The sequence below is a fragment of the Miniopterus schreibersii genome, assembly GCF_964146895.1.
Source record: "Miniopterus schreibersii genome assembly, chromosome: X".
Classification (NCBI taxonomy): domain Eukaryota; kingdom Metazoa; phylum Chordata; class Mammalia; order Chiroptera; family Miniopteridae; genus Miniopterus; species Miniopterus schreibersii.
Window position 1 is genome coordinate 12347410 of NC_138104.1, and position 16235 is coordinate 12363644.

The following is a 16235-nucleotide window of genomic DNA, read 5'->3' on the forward strand; positions in this document are numbered from 1 at the left end:
TGATGAGTGTGATGGTTAATATATTATTATGTCCAGTTAACCGGATCATACTACGTCTGGGTGGGAATTACTTCTGGGTGTGTTCAAGAGGGTGATTGCTGAAGACATTAGCATCTGAATGAGGTGGCCCCTGAGGGGAGTGTGTGCCCTGCTCTGCTTCTGGGTGGAGGAAGGGGAGACCACCTACCTTCTTGATTGCCTATTTCAGTCTTCTGCTCTCAGGCTGGAATTTACATCATTGGCTCCCCTAGTTCTTAGGCCTTTGGACTCAGGCTAATTACACTACTGGTTTTGCTGGGTCTCCGGCTTGCAGTCAGCAGATTGTGAGACTTAGAATCCATAATCATGTCAACCAAATCCTCATAATAGGTCCCTCTCTCTCTCTCTCTCTATATATATATATAGGCTTAAATATAGGTACCATCTTAATAGTGTTTCTTTCTCAACCTATGGACTGTGGCTAGCTAACCTTTGTATGAGCATACTAATAGAGCTAATGCTGTGGATTATTCTGAATATTGGGATAGTTCCTATGTTCTGAGAACACTCTGTTGTACCTTATTATTAATCTCAAATATAAGAATAAAGATTTTTCTGCAGGTTTCCTGGCTAACAGCGTCATATTATCTAATTGAGATATATATATATATGGAGCCTAAGTCTCACAATCTGCTGACTGCAAGCCGGAGACCCAGCAAAACCAGTAGTGTAATTAGCCTGAGTGCAAAGGCCTAAGAACCAGGGGAGCCAATGATATAAATTCCAGTCTGAGAGCAGGAGACTGAAGTCCCAGCTGAACTCGGCAGTCGGGAAGGTAGGTGGTCTCCCCTTCCTCCACCCAGAAGCAGGGCAGGGCACACACTCCCCTCAGGGGCCACCTCATTCAGATGCTAATGTCTTCAGCAATCACCCTCTTGAACACACCCAGAAGTAATTCCTACCCAGACACGGGGCAGAGTATGATATGGTTAACTTGATACAATCTATATTTACACACTCACACACACTCACACACACACACACACAGGGTGCAGCAAAAGTGGGTTTACAGTTGTTCGTATGGAAAATAATACAATACTTAATAAATAATAATATAAGAGAAAACTCTGTTTAACATACAACTGTAAACCTACTTTTGTCTCACACTCTGTATGTGTGTGTGTATATATATATATATATCAGTTTTTCTTGAAATCCCTGACTAATACAGTGAGGGAGCAGTATTTCAATTAGTTTGTCCTTGTACTTAGTGTAATAATAATAATAGCCAATAATAATAATAGCTCTCATCAACATCACCATTACTATTCATCTATGCAAGATGCTGACTATTAAGCCTATAAATATTAAGTACGATACATGCTACAGTTCCATACTGTCCCTGACACCTGCTTTGGCTTTTTATTTTTCATCCACAGACAGAACCACAAATGTCATGCAATTAAGCTTTCTTCTTTGTGTTCACTGCTGTTAGCCTTGGAACATGTTTTATTTTACTCGAATTCCCCCAAACCTATAGGCATAATCCCATTCAGGAAGGATGTGGGAAGGGCAGTGCATGACTGACAGAAACTAATATTTCTCAAAGTGTGTTCTGTGGAAAAGTGTTTAATCGAAACCCAAATTTGAGAAACACTGATTAAAGTAAAACAGATTTCTTTTCCATAGGACTTGTCAAGGACTTCACTCAGATGGCATGCATTGTGAATTTTTCTGCATTGAATATAGTGTACACCTATTTGCCAAATGTATTACACTGCAGGATATATATATATATATATATATATATATATATATATGTGTGTGTGTGTGTGTGTGTGTTTGTATATACATATATATATGCACACACATTTGCAGCTCACAAATGATTATTCATAGTGCATTTTAGAAATGCTTGCACAGAAAAATGTTCTTTTTGTGTGTTATGAATTAAATATTGTGTTCCCCCAAATTCATATTTTAAAGCTGACTCCCAATGTGATAGTATTAGGAGATGGAGCCTTTGGGAGGAAATAGGTATAGATGAATTCATGGGAGTGGGACCCCCACGATGAGATTAGTGTCATTATAAGACAAGGAAGACACACCCAAGGTTCCTCTCTCTCCACCACGTGATGACACAGGGAGAAGGCCACTGTCTGCAAGCCAGCAAGAGAGCCCCCACCAGAACCTGACCATGCTGGCTCATCTGACTTGCAGCCTCCAGAAAGTTAGAAATAATTTTTCGTTGTTTAAACCACCCAGTCTATGTGATTTTGTTATGGCAGCGTGAACTCACTAAGACAGTGCCGTTGAGGGATTTGGGACAAAACTGAATTTTCGCTTCATCTCTGACACTTACTGGCTGCCTGACATGTTCTAGGTCTGTCACCTCATCTGTAGAGTAGGGACCAAAATATTCACCCTTTAAGGTTGTGTGAGAATTACATACACATAGCTCATAATAAGCTATCAATAAATGACAGCTATGATTATGATTATGATTTTCCCTATTATTATAAGTTTCTCTTACTCAAACTCAAAGTTTAAAGAGAATTGGAAATCTGGGAACTTATGAATTTGGCTACTCAATCTGGAAAATCCTGGTCAATATACAATATCCCTGTGGATCCATTTGGGGAGAGCGATTATTCAAAATCTGTTGCTGTTAAAACTATTTCCAGCATAGTTAGAGCTTCAAGGAAGGTAACAGATAAGCTGCTTGAGAACAATCAATACCTAGTGATCAGCCTAGGTGAGAGCTTACTCTCCTGAGCTTACTGATGTTCAGTTAATATTTGCTGCTCAGCAGGCCCAACTGGATCAAGCGATATGCTAGATGCATTAGGTAGGCTCTTTACTGAGCTCTAACACTCCAAGAAATGTTCCTGTGCTGAGCCCCAAGGACTACTTCTGGGCTATGAATATAATTTTTATACTCATATACCCATAATACCTCCAGGTGGGCATCCCAATCCCTTACTCCTGGTCTTATTTGAAAATAAGGCTCATAATCCATTTATTTATTCATTTATTTATTTAGGCTGGAAAACTGTATTCATGCCTGATAGTCATTTTGTTTCATAAGAATTATGGGAAATCTCATATCTGGATAACTCTGCCCCGTTGTACATTTGCTTTGGACGGTCTACCTGACAATTTAGCTTTGTACCTTAACTCTAATAAACAAATACATCAATACTATTTTTTTTGACATTTAAATAAGGTGATAAAAGTATAACATAAACATTTATTCCACAACACACCTTTCTTTTAAAATACCATATTTTATTTTTGTAAACTTGGGCTTACAAGTTAAAAGCGTTTGTGCTGGGCATGGTGAGAAAAATTTTTAAATGAGTAAACTGGATAAGGAGTCCAATTTTGGGAGACCTTGTAATTTACTACTTTTTATGTCTTTATATGGAGACAACATAGTTATTGAAAGACATGGGGTATGTTGTGCTTGGTTTTCTTATTACATTTTCCAGATTTGCATGCACTCTCTCCCAATTCTTTTTTGAATCATTAATGATGTACATATGAAATTGATGTATATATGAAATTATTATTTATGCATATACATGAAATGCTATGCATGTATAGAAATAGAAAGAAAGAAGATATCTAGATAGAAAGACATATTCCTGCTTCCTATTGTCAATTCATTTCTCCACAGGACAGCAGTTTGCTATGAAGGCCATTAGGTTCTCTTAAAACATGAAGTTAACTTGATACAATACCACTGATTGGGTCACCTTTATTTTTTTCAGTGGAATAACAATCCTTAGAGGACATTTAGACAAGTGATAATAGAAAAAGGTACACGTATTCGCAGGAAATGAAAATTGACTAAATTGAAACACACATTAAATGCCAGTCTGCTCTTCCAAGATATAATAAAGAACTTGAAGATAAACATATTAAGCTTTTAGAAAAAATATAGTAACCAAGAGTCTCATTGTTCATTTATCAATCGGATATATTCTGAATTCCTCTGGGTACTTTTATTGCAACGTGCCCCAGTGCTGCTTAATTCAGCTCCATCTGCCACATTTCCCCAAATCGGGGTTTTCAAAATTCCATTCTCGACTAGCTCCAGCAAATGCATAGTATGTCCACGGTTAGTTGGTATTTACTACATAAAATTACTGAAACTGAGAACCTGTCCCGGCTCAATTTTTGACCTAGAATATCAGTCTTTCTATGGATTGTCTTATCTTCATCTTTGCGCCTACACTTGGTGCAATCAACTGAGACCAGGACTACAGGGTGAGGGGATATAAAGCGTGGCCAAGGCGAGGCTTCTTCTAGAACAAGTGCAGCGGGCAACGCGGGTTACCATCGAAGGTGGTGTAGGAAGGCAGGCATCGTGCACATGCCCTGCTCCTCTGTCCAGGATAATTTAGAGAGCTGGGAATGAAGGGAATGGGTTCTGGTGATGTGCATGGGCCCTACGATCCTATGAGTTAAGAATTAGAGAAAGCAGAAGAAAAATAATACTGAAAATATTATATATTTCCTTTTGCTTCTTGCATATATGAGACTCTGCATTATGCTGTATTTTAGTATTTTCGAAATGATTGAGACTAATGTGGCATGTCCAAAAAACACTCTCAGCAAGGGGAACCGGCCCTTTGGTAAGAATTCAATATATTTCAACTTTATCCTAATAGTTCTCAACAGTTGGTTGAAGATTTTAGCAGAGTTGCGCATTGAGCATTTTGTTCTTATGTTCTACCTTAAAAATAAAAGCAGGGCTTCTTAATCTTCAACGAAATGTAACAAAAACTCACTATAGCACTTGGTTTTATAAGCAAAAATTCAACACAGAACATATACTATATAGCCTGTGCCTGGCCTTGGGAAGCAAGCCAAACTCCATTTCAATCCCAGCTCTCTCACCTGCCAGCTGGATACATTCGCTGAGGTGCCTTAAACTTGCCAGACTTTCACTTCCTAACATGTTCAATGGGGGAGACAATACACGCCTCCAGTTGTGCTGGTAGGTATTACATAACATAATTTATGTTAAGCACTTAGCATTGTACTTGTCTCATTAGTAAGCATTCAATAAATGACAGTCCACAAGAATACACCTCCAGAGAACGTGTACAATGCAATCCACCGGGGGACTGAAAAAATGTAGATGTTTAATTTGTATGTTACTTTATTTTACTTTAAAATTATGTTTACGCATACATGCATACATATATAAAATTTTAAATAAATGTCAACGTTTATATCGTATACGCTGAGTATAGGATATTTCTATTTTTCCCCTTTTTGCTTGCCTCTTTCCTGTCTCTTCCTCTCTCCTTCCCCCACATCAGCTCCTTCCCCCCACCACAAATATACCACAGCTACCCCACACGAGAATCCTAGTGCACATCTGCATTGCATTCACTCATTAAATGTTTGCTCGTGTTCTCAATAATGTATAGACTATATGGGTAGAGCAGGGTGTGTAGATCATATTTAAATAAGTATGCAAAAATCAAAGGAACCTGCTTTGTTTTTGGCTTTTTTCTTAGCTCTGCGGAGTCCTCTGCCTACTCTTTTAAGATGTGAAAGCACTCTTTTAAACACCTCGTTTGGACCTGTTAAAGAGGCAGCTGGCTGGTATGTTAACCTCAACCATCTAACCTGCATAGTTAGAAATAAGGTTGACCGCCCGCGGCCTAAAGAATCATGATTCTAGCACCTCATTGAGGTTACTAGGTGGCAGCCTCCTTAGGTACATTTATGGGGTGGCTGGGAGGCTAAATGCACTCCTTCTGCTCACTTCTATGAGGCTCCCAGCAGTTGTATACACTGGAGTGAGGGATGCCCGGGAGAGAGTGTGCCACCTTACTATGTTTTTCCTCTCCTTAACCGTCAAATCTTCTAATGGCCTCTGCCAAGTCAAGAGGAAAGGCCTCGCAGTTAGAGGCATGGAGTCCAATGGGTTAATGTCAGGCCTACTGACAGAAGGATTCTGAGAGTTTCTTTCTTCTTTTTAAAATTTCCCATCTTGACCAATTTTCAATTTCTATATATTTCCTGGGGTTTCTTAATTATTTTTAATATTTCAATATTGAGATAATTGTAGATTCAAAAGCAGCGGTGAACAATAATGCAGAGACATCCCCCCAGGGTACGTTTGACCCAGTTTCCTCCAACAAAAAACTATAGCAAAATATCAGGACCGGGATATTGGCATTGATACAGTCAAGATGCACAATATTTCCATCACTACAGTGATACTGACTCTTGCCCTTTTATGTCCAAAGCCACTTCCTTCCCACTCCCGCTTCCCTGTTCAACTCTTGGAAATCACTAATTTGTCTATTTCTATAAATTTTTCATTTCAAATATGTTACATATGTGCCCTGATTGGGAATCGAACCAGCAACCTCTTGGTGCATGGGTTGACCCTCAACCATTGAGCAACGCTGGCTGGGCTTTTAAAGACTTTTTAATTGAGTTTTAGATAGGAAGGGAGGAGAGAGAGAGTGAGAGAGAGAGAAACATCGATTGGCTGCCTCTTGCATGCCCCACAGAGATCCTGCACATATTCTTGTAAATTTATATGTAAATATTTCATTTTATTTTGATCATTTCAAGTGGCATTGTGTTTTTAATTTTGTTTTCTGTATGCTCATTACTGGTATACAGAAATGTATCTAATTTCTGAGCACTAACCTTGCATCCTATGACCTTGCTGAACTCAATTATTAGTTCTAGGAATTGTTTTTTGTAGATTTCTTGGGCTGCTCTACATAGAAAATCATTGCATCTGCAGATAGGAACAGTTTTATTTATTTATTTCCAATCTACAGACCTTTTGTTTCTTTTTCTTGCCTTGCTAGCAAGTCCAATACTACATTGGATAAAAGCTATAAAAGCAGAAACCCTTGCCTTTTTTTCTCATTTTAGAGGTAAAACATCTAGTTTCTCAGCTTTAAGTAGGATGTTTGCTGTAGGTTTTTGTGACTGTTCTTTACCAAGGTGAGGAAGTTCCCCTCTAGTCTGAGTTTGCTGAGAGTTTTTATCATGAATGGGAGGTGGAATTTGGCAAAAGCTTTTTCTGTGTCAGTTGATACGATTATATGATTTTTCTTCTTTATACTTTTGACATGGTGTTTTACACGGTTTGATTTCCAAAGACTGGACCAGCCTTGTATACCTGGAATAAATCGAACTTGATCATGGCCCCTCTGTTGTTTGGCACTTACGTTTTGAGGGTTGCAATGTCTTCCTCGTGGGTTAATCCTTCCAGCCTTATGTAATGGCTCTCTGACTCTAGTAACTGCCTTCCCTCTGAAGTTCATATTTTCTGATATTAATATAGCTTCTCCAGCTTTTTGTGATTAATATTTGTCCAAAAGGTGTGGAGGTTCAGCTCCCTGCTGATACCAAGGGTGGGGGAAAGTGAAATGCTAACTAGCTCAGTCTCACGGATGCTGGGTCAGGATGAAAGCTCAGCTCCCCATGGAGCTCTGCTGACACACTTGTAAAGAAGGGGGGACACAGCAGAGAGGGGATTAGCCCCTCTTCCAACAGTCTCCTTGCTGCCAGCTATGGGTGGAGTTTCAGCTCACCCGGGAATCACAATGACACGACCCCTGCATGGGAGTCAGGGCATAGCAGCTGAAAATGGGAGATGAGCTTCCCAGTTGGCCCGCCTGAAATAGTGGGGGTGGGGAGAGGCAGGATGGTTTTTCTTTTAGTGTTTGGCTCGAGTTGGGTGAGTATTGCCCAAACGATTCCCTATTGTTGGTTTTCCCTTGGCCAGACCCTTTGCCTAGGGGACACAGGCTTTGCTTGAAGTTTCTATTATCTGTACCCGTTGAAGGTTCTGGGTTGGAGCTTCTGCAGCTCCCTGTCTGGGATATATGGGGCACAATCAGGAGACTCAGGGGACTCACCACCTGCCTTTCCTCAAATTCTGGGATCTTTCGTCTTTCCTACCTCCTTCCACCTCTCAGGGACTTCAATGCACTTTTCAGTTGTGCTATGTCCAGGGGATCTTTAGTTCTAAGACCGAAGACCTGGAAGGAATAGCGATGTTCTGGAAGTTTCCCTTCCTGTATGTCCAGCATGCTTTGGCCAGTGGTAAAACACATCTTCCAGTACATACTATGCAGTGCAGATAAAAGGGCGTGAGGACTTGGGGGGTGACATTAAGTCTGTAAGAGATTGCCACTCCGTCATGTGTGATACTACAGCCCCCAGAGCATGCGAAGCCCTCTCTTTGTGATTCTAGCCCTGGGTATGGGTGTTATCTTCTCATGAAACCCGAGAGGAGCCCTAACCAGTTTGGCTCAGTGGTAAGAGCATTGCCCCTCGGGCCGAAGGGTCTCAGGTTCAATTCTGGTCAAGGGCACTTTGGGGCTGGGATGCGTGCAGGAGGCAACCGATCAATGTGTCTCTCTCACATCGATGTTTCTCTCTCTCTCTCCCCCTTCCGCTCTCTCTGAAGCAATGGGAAAAATATCCTCAGGTGAGGGTTAAAAAACAAAAAATCCCTGAGGGGAATATAGAGCACATTTCTGTGTTTTTCTGAGCCGAATTGCATTTCAGTCCCCATTGCACACACCCGACTGGTGGGAAGTCCAGTGTGAGTCATTTCAAGGGGTTCTCCCCCTTTCTATGGAATAGGACTGGATTCTGATGCTTACTTAGTCCCATGAAAAAGGACAGAGGTGTAGTCCGTAGTTCCTGTTGGCCATGGGTGCCCTGAGTGGTTATTCCACTACACCATGCCATCAGGATCCCTACGCTGGCTCCTGCTAGTCTGGCTGCTGTGCCAGAAGAGCTACAGAAGTGCCCCTTCCAGCAAACCTTACCACTAACCACAGGCTGAATCCCAGAATCTCTCACGGTTGCTCTCAGTGCCTTCACCCATGGCATCTACTTCCCACGGATGCCCACAGCTATATCCCAACGTTCTTGGTGGTGGAAAGGACTGAGGTTTAAATCTCTATCACTGGCAGAACCTTTCACTCAACCCCTGACATATCCCCAACATGGACTATGGGTTCAGGCTACTTGGATCCAAACCCCGCATCTATTACTTACTCATTCATTGACTTTAGACAAAATCATGACCTCTCCAGGCCCCATCTTCCTCATGTACCAAGTGCAGCAACCACTATTATAAAAGTAGATTGAACAAAATATTCTTTCTCAAATGGCTACAACAATGCTTGTTAGTGTAATCATGCAGTACAGTGAAGATATAAGGTTCTACAGTAAAATATAATGTTCTATATACTTAGTAGGTACAATTTCGCTGCCTAGGCCACACTCTGCTTTGACCTCAAGCTGATCATAGCCTCTTTAATGGCCGAGGCTTTCACAGTATTCTTCTGGATAGGGCTCCATTGTCGGGGTAACCCTGAAGCACAGGGAAGATGTTAATCTCCTCAACACACCCTGCCCCGACCTGGGTGAGAAGAGCCTAGACCAATGTTTCTCAAAGGCTGGTCCACAGCCCATTTGCATCTTTAGAGACACGGTCAAGCTATATACATATTTATTAGGCTGTCCCTGTGATTTGATTTTATTTATTTTTTAAATATCTTTATTGATTTCAGAGAGAGGGAGAGAGAGACAGAAACATCAATAATGAGAGAGTCGTCATTGATTGGCTGCCTCCTGCAGCCCCGGACTGGGGATCCGTCCCATAACCGGGGCATGTGCCCTGACTGAGAATCGAACCCTGATCTCCTGGGTCGTAAGTCGATGCTCAACGGCTGAGCCACTGCCAGCCGGGCTGTCCCTGTGATTTGAATGTACACGCGAGTCTGTGAGCCCCTTCTCCACACTCTCCACGCCTTTTCATATATCGTTGCCTCTTTCTGTAAGGTCTACTCCCCCCACCCCCCACCCCTCCCTGTGGAAACAGAATGCGGGCTCCATGCAGCTTGCCCCGATTTCATGTCCACCCCAAGAGGCAGAGGCGCCCTCTCTGGGATGAGTAAGATGCGGAGGGATGAGAACTGGGGTGCAGGAGAGTCCTGGGGAGCAAGGGAATGCAGCCCCTGTGCTGGAGCCGTGGGAAGGGCTCATGGTTTGTACTTGGCATTTGTGCACTTGGGGTGGCGCTGCAGAAAGGGTGGGGGGAAGGGGGGGAATCAGCAAACAGGGCAGGGGAGATGGAGGGGGGAGGAAGCAATAATAAAGCAGCTCCCATGGGCTCCCCGGATTGATCAGAAAGGTAAATGCATCTCTCCAGGCACCCCCGTCCCCACGCATCATGTATGTTTTCAGCAGGCGGAGCGATGAGCGAGCGGAGCCGGTATTAGCCACCGGCCTCGGCTCACCGTGTCCCTGAGCCTGCCACTGGATCGGCCGCCCTGAGGCTGAAGACCAAGGTAGGACCGAAACATGCCACTCCTGACACTCTCATGATTCCGTCCCTGTGGTTGCCTTCTTCTGGAAAGTTCTTTATTTTCATCTCTGCTTGTGAAAAGTCATGCCTATGCCCTCAGGACCCCAGCCCAATATGCCCAAGCACCTGAGCCTGTGGGACCTAGAGAGGGGACAACCTAGATGACCCTCCATGAAACTCTTCCTCTCCACCTCCTTGGACCTTTGAGGTTCAGGGGAAGCCAGCACCTCCAAGGAACCTCTCCCCCTTCGGCGCAGCCCAGCAGGTTCTCAAGGCTGCGCCCCACCAAAGGGGTCCCAGACATCAGCCGGGCCCGAAAGTGGGGCCTCGGGATCTGCATTTGGAGCGCATCCTCCAGGGCGCTCCGGTAAGGGAGCTCACGGACCTCAGTTTGAGGTGGAAAAAAAATGCATATTTGGTAGAAAGTGTTTGAAGATATCAGCAGAAGGGCTGAGAAAAAAAGCCGCCGCTGCAGAAGGCATCTAAAGGGAGGGTCTCCCGGCAGCTGCCAACCCCCATCCCTCACTAAGTTCAAGGTCTAATCTTAGTCAACGGTCGCCCAGGAGGGCACCAAGCGCACATTTGTTTCTTTGTACCGACAATCGCCCGGGCTCCTTTTAGCCTCCCGCTCGGCTGTCTTTTAGGTTTCAAATTGTATTGAAGTGAGGATTTGAAGGGGACGGGTTGGCCGCTGTCCCGAGAGGAGCGAAATATCCCGTCCCTTAGAGGAGGTCCGGGGCCGGCGCGCAAGGCAATCTCGGGTTCAAGGCTCATCGGCCCTCAGTCCATCCCCCGCCCGCGACTCCCCCCACCCGCTCCCCACCCGCCGCGCCGGGCTCGCTCCCTCCCACCGCGCCTGCCTGTTCCCTGCGCCCGCCCCCCGCTGCCTCCGCCCCCTCCCATTCGAACCCGCGTCCCCTCCATCCCACGCCGACTGCGCTCCAGCCGCGCCGCCGCCGCGCTTCCCGCCCTCGCCCAGAACCGCGCCGCTGCCCCCGCCGCCCCGAGCCCTCCGGCCCCGCCGCCCCCGCCGCCCTCGCCTGCCGCGGAGCCCCGGACTCCAAAGGCTCCGCGCCCCGCGATCGCCCCCGACTCCCGCTCCCCGAGAGCCCGCGCTCCCGCCTGACTCTGAGCCGCCGTCCCCGCCGCCGCCACGGCCAACCCGGGAGCCACGCGCCGCCGCCGCCACCGCCGCGCCGCCGCCCCGGCTCGCCCGCCGCCCCCCATGGCCAGGCAGCCAACAGGTAGCAGGAAGCGGAAAGCGGCCGACGGGGCCGCCGCCGGCTCGTCGGCGCGGGGCCCGGGGGCGGCGGGCGAGGGCCCGCTGCTGCCCAAGAAGCAGAGGCGGCCGGCGGCGCGGCGCTCGCTGGTGCCCTACCTGGCGGCCCGCGAGGCGGGCGCGCGGGGCCGCGCGGGCTTCGAGGGCGAGCTGCGCGCCTACGCGGTGCACAAGCTGCCGGGGCTGCTGCGGGAGCGCGAGCTGGCCCTGGGCACCCTCAACAAGGTGTTCGCGTCGCAGTGGCTGAGCGCCAGGCAGGTGGTGTGCGGCACCAAGTGCAACACGCTCTTCGTGGTGGACGTGCAGTCGGGCCAGATCACGCGCATCCCGCTCATGCGGGACCGCGCCCCCGAGCTGGGCCGCGCGCAGCCCAGCTGCGGCATCCACGCCATCGAGCTGAACCCCTCCAGGACGCTGCTGGCCACGGGCGGCGAGAACCCCAACAGCCTGGCTGTCTACCAGCTGCCCACCCTCGACCCCCTGTGCCTGGGCGACCGCTTCGGCCACAAGGACTGGATCTTCGCCGTCGCCTGGATGAGTGACACGGTGGCCGTCAGCGGGTCCCGAGACGGCACCGTCGCCCTCTGGAGAATCGATCCCGACACGTTCAACGGCAGGAGCGCCTGGCACGACGACGCGGGGCTCCCCGTGTACGCCCACATCCGTCCCAGGAACTTGGAGACCATCCCCAGGTCCAGCACCAACCCCAGGAACCGAAAGGTGCGCGCCCTGGCCTTTAACCACAAGAACCAGGAGCTGGGCGCCGTGTCCCTAGACGGCTACTTCCACCTGTGGAAAGCCCGGGGCGCCCTGTCCCGGCTGCTGTCCATCAAGCTGCCCTACTGCAGAGAGAACGTGTGCCTGACCTACTGCGAGGAGCTGTCCCTCTACGCCGTGGGCTCGCAGTCCCACGTCTCCTTTCTGGATCTGCGCCAAGGTCACCAGAACCTTCGGCCCATGTGCTCCCGAGAGGGCGGCACCGGCGTGCGCTCGCTCAGCTTCTACCAGCACATGGTCACCGTGGGCACCGGCCACGGCTCCCTGCTCTTCTATGACGTCCGCGCGCAGAAGTTCCTGGAGGAGAGGGCCTCGGCCGGCCCCGACTGCTCCCCGGGGCCCACCGGGAGGAAGCTGCGGCTCACCTGCGGCAGGGGCTGGCTCAGCCACGACGACCTGTGGGTCAACTACTTCGGGGGCTGGGACGAGCTCCCCAACGCGCTCTACACCCACTGCTACAACTGGCCCGAGATGAAGCTCTTCGTGGCTGGGGGGCCTCTCCCTTCGGGCCTCCACGGCAACTACGCGGGCCTCTGGAGCTAAGGGTGCCCACTGCCTTCTCCAAGTGCCCAGATGCTTTCTGTAGCCCCCTCTCGGTTTCCTCCTGCACCCTGTGTTTGTGCTGTTAGCTCTGTGTGGCTTTACTCATCCAGGTGGAACTGCCCAACTTTCCCCCACTTGGTGTATTAAGCAGAGAGGGGCGGGGGAGAGGGAGAGAGAGTTGTCCTTCAGGCAATCAAAACTTGGCTTTAATACTTTTCTACGACTCTTTAACACCATCTTTTTTGATTCTCATAGCAAGATTTTTGGCTAATTCTTACCTGTGTCCTCTCTTTGAGTCATTTATATATTCTCTCTAACGCCATGTAGTCATGGTTTTACAACTCTGTATATTTTCTTTTTTGTTATCACTACTTCATTAATACTGTTTTTAGTTATTTTTTTCATTTCAGATACATGGTATATTAAGAACATTTTTAACCGGGTTTGTACATCTGTTCTGGAAAGCTAGCCATAGTTTTATAGCATTGTTCCAATTGGAAACTACATTCCAAGTCCTAGATTATCAACTTTTGGAGACATTCCATTTGCAAATTGTAGTCTGAGTGTTTATAGTTTGTAAGTTGTTGGTACTAAATGTGCTTTTTTAAAAAGTTTATTCTCTTTGGGAAGAAAAAAAAAAAAGTCATAGAATCTTGTTTTTGTACCAAAATCTCAATCGGTCAGAATACTTTAGGAATGCGAGGGTTCTGCTGATTGAATGTAAAGAATTAAGCTGAAAACCTAATCAGTCTTTTTCTTCTTCAATCCTTATTTAAGTTTTTATGACGTGTTGTTAAATAGATAAATGACAGTGTATTTTTTCACTTCTTGCCTTAGTACTATCAAGAATTGTATGTCTGAATGTTTGTTGTTTAAGGAACTTGCACAGAGTTTCAGTGCCATCATTCGAAGCAGGGACTGTAAGTGTAAAATTTGTAGAATGTATGGCAAGCTGGGAAGAATGTATACCGATCCAGGGTACAGACTGGATAATTTTGCTGTTACTGCTTTTAATACCAAATATTATATTCGAGCATACTTTAAATTTTCCAATCCTGCCTAACAGTGAAGTCACAAGGAAAAAAAAAAAAAACACAAAGAAGAAAAGTGAGCCCAGCCCCTCCTCCTTTTGAAAAAGATTCTTCATTTGTAAAGTCCAAATCAATATTATTTTGTGAATGTCAAAGATTCTTACCTAAAGTAGAATCAATATATTGGTTAAAAAGTAGTGGTGTTATAACCCTCATGTTATAATACACGATCATTAAGGACACGAGAATTTTTTTTCAAGAAGATGGGCTGGTGGTTAAAACTAAATGGGATTAGGTTGAAGAAAAAGTACTTTGGGGCTCAGATAAATGCAAATCACGGATTGTTAGGAAAACAGGTTGTATTTCTCCCTATGTGAGAATATTGGAAGTGACAGGGGAGACGACCTTTCTCAAAACTGGCCAGGTTGTGCTGACCTTGGATTAGTATTGTGGCGTCTTTTTCCTTAAGTACTTTGGCACTCAGATGCTGCCTTGGTGTCGATGAACTACAGGCTGTTCAGTTGCATATCTGAACCAAGTAATGAGCTGTACTAAAAATGAGTTTAGAAATACAGAAAAAAAGCTTTTGTTTACAGAGATTGTTCTAACAAGTTTCTATAGTTGTTGTTATATTAGCAGTAAAACGTATTTGTGTGCATGTATGTGTTTCCAACTCGGCTGTCTAGGTCTTGAGAGCAGAGACTGGAACTGTCATCTTTAGATGCTCTCATTTCTCCACTAATGCCTAGGAGATCATTGGCAATCAGTAAACATTTACTGAATGAATGTTTTTTCCTCTGGAGACCTAATGTTCAAGACTATGAAAAATAAGTAAGTGCATAACTACATAAATAAACAAAAAATTACTCTTAAGTAGTATGGAATCCTGTTGTGTCTTCCCCCTTTTTCCCTTAAAATTTGCCTTAATTTATTTCCAGGTCAGGCCTCGGTGCTTATCGTTTCATAAACTTCCCCATTTGTGATACCAAAAGATAAAGGAAAGTGTGTAAATTATAATGGCACTGGATTTTATCATTTTTACCTGCAAATATTTAGATTTGAAGGTTTCTTTTAATGTTTTGTTGTTTTTTTTCATAAATTAGTTTTTTAATTTTATTTTTGTTGTTAACACTATTACAGATGTTCCCCACTCCCCCACCCTTTGCCCACCCCCACCAAGCCCCCCCCTTCCCTCTGGCCCTCACCGCACTGTGGTCCTGGTCTATGGGTTATGCATGTATGTTCTCTGCCTAATCCCTTCTCCTTCTTTCATCTAGTCCCCCCTCCCCTCTCCCCTCTATCAGCTGTCACTCTGTTCTTGTCTCCATGCCCCTGTTCTTATTTTTTTTTCTCAGTTTATTTTGTTCATTAGATTCCACATATAAGTGAGATCAGATGGTATTTTAAAAGGCCTCTTCTGTAGGAAGTTTTGTCTTTTTACTTAAAAATACATATTTTCTAAAAACTTACTTTTTTACCCAAGAACTTCATTGAAATAGGCATTGCCTGTCTTCTCATACGTTACAGGGCATTATTTTTTTTGTGTGTGTGTGGTATTTTGTCATTGTTTTGGGAACTGAGAGACCAAATTTAAAAGAAATGACACTTTATATATGAGGTGGGGTTTTAAAGAAAAAATAGAAGGAGTTTCTCTACTAATTTATTCTCTGGCTTGGACCTTCATCACTCACTCACGCTTAACATGCTCAGAATTTAGGGTATAACTACTTAATGCCAAGTCACATGGCTTGCCCTTCAAAAAAACTAAGGAACATAAGTATGTATTTGTATTATGTAGAAATTAAATTGAAATACTTTCTAGTTCAGAGATAAAGTCATCTACAGAGATACAATGAATTGTATAACCTGTGAGTGTGAAATCATTGAAAATGTAACTATGCCAGCACTCTAGGAAACCCGTAAATATAGTTCACTTAAAATACACAAGGGAGCCCGGCTGGCATGGCTCAGCGGCTGAGCATCGACCCAGGAACCACGAGGTCACCAGTTCAATTCCCGGTCAGGGCCCATGCGTGCAGGAGGCTGTTTCTCTCTCATCGATGTTTCTCTCTATCCCTCTCCCTTGCTCTCTCTCTAAAAATCAATAAAAACACATAAAAATACACATGGGAAAGCATATGTACAAACCATGTATCACTGTTGCCTGAAAAAACCTTAGTTACTTATAACTGTGCATAAAAAAAATACAGTTGTATTTATCTTTAACTACATATGCACATATTTCTCC

At 45.3% G+C, this 16235-nt stretch overlaps 1 pseudogene across 1 annotated transcript; it reads left to right on the forward strand.

Annotated features, from left to right (window-relative positions):
• The first annotated feature begins 11558 nt into the window (after window positions 1-11558).
• Window positions 11559-14852, forward strand: LOC308550702 (DDB1- and CUL4-associated factor 12-like protein 2 pseudogene; annotated as a pseudogene). The gene has a single exon. The product of its transcript is annotated as a DDB1- and CUL4-associated factor 12-like protein 2 pseudogene (transcript).
• The last annotated feature ends 1383 nt before the right edge of the window (window positions 14853-16235 follow it).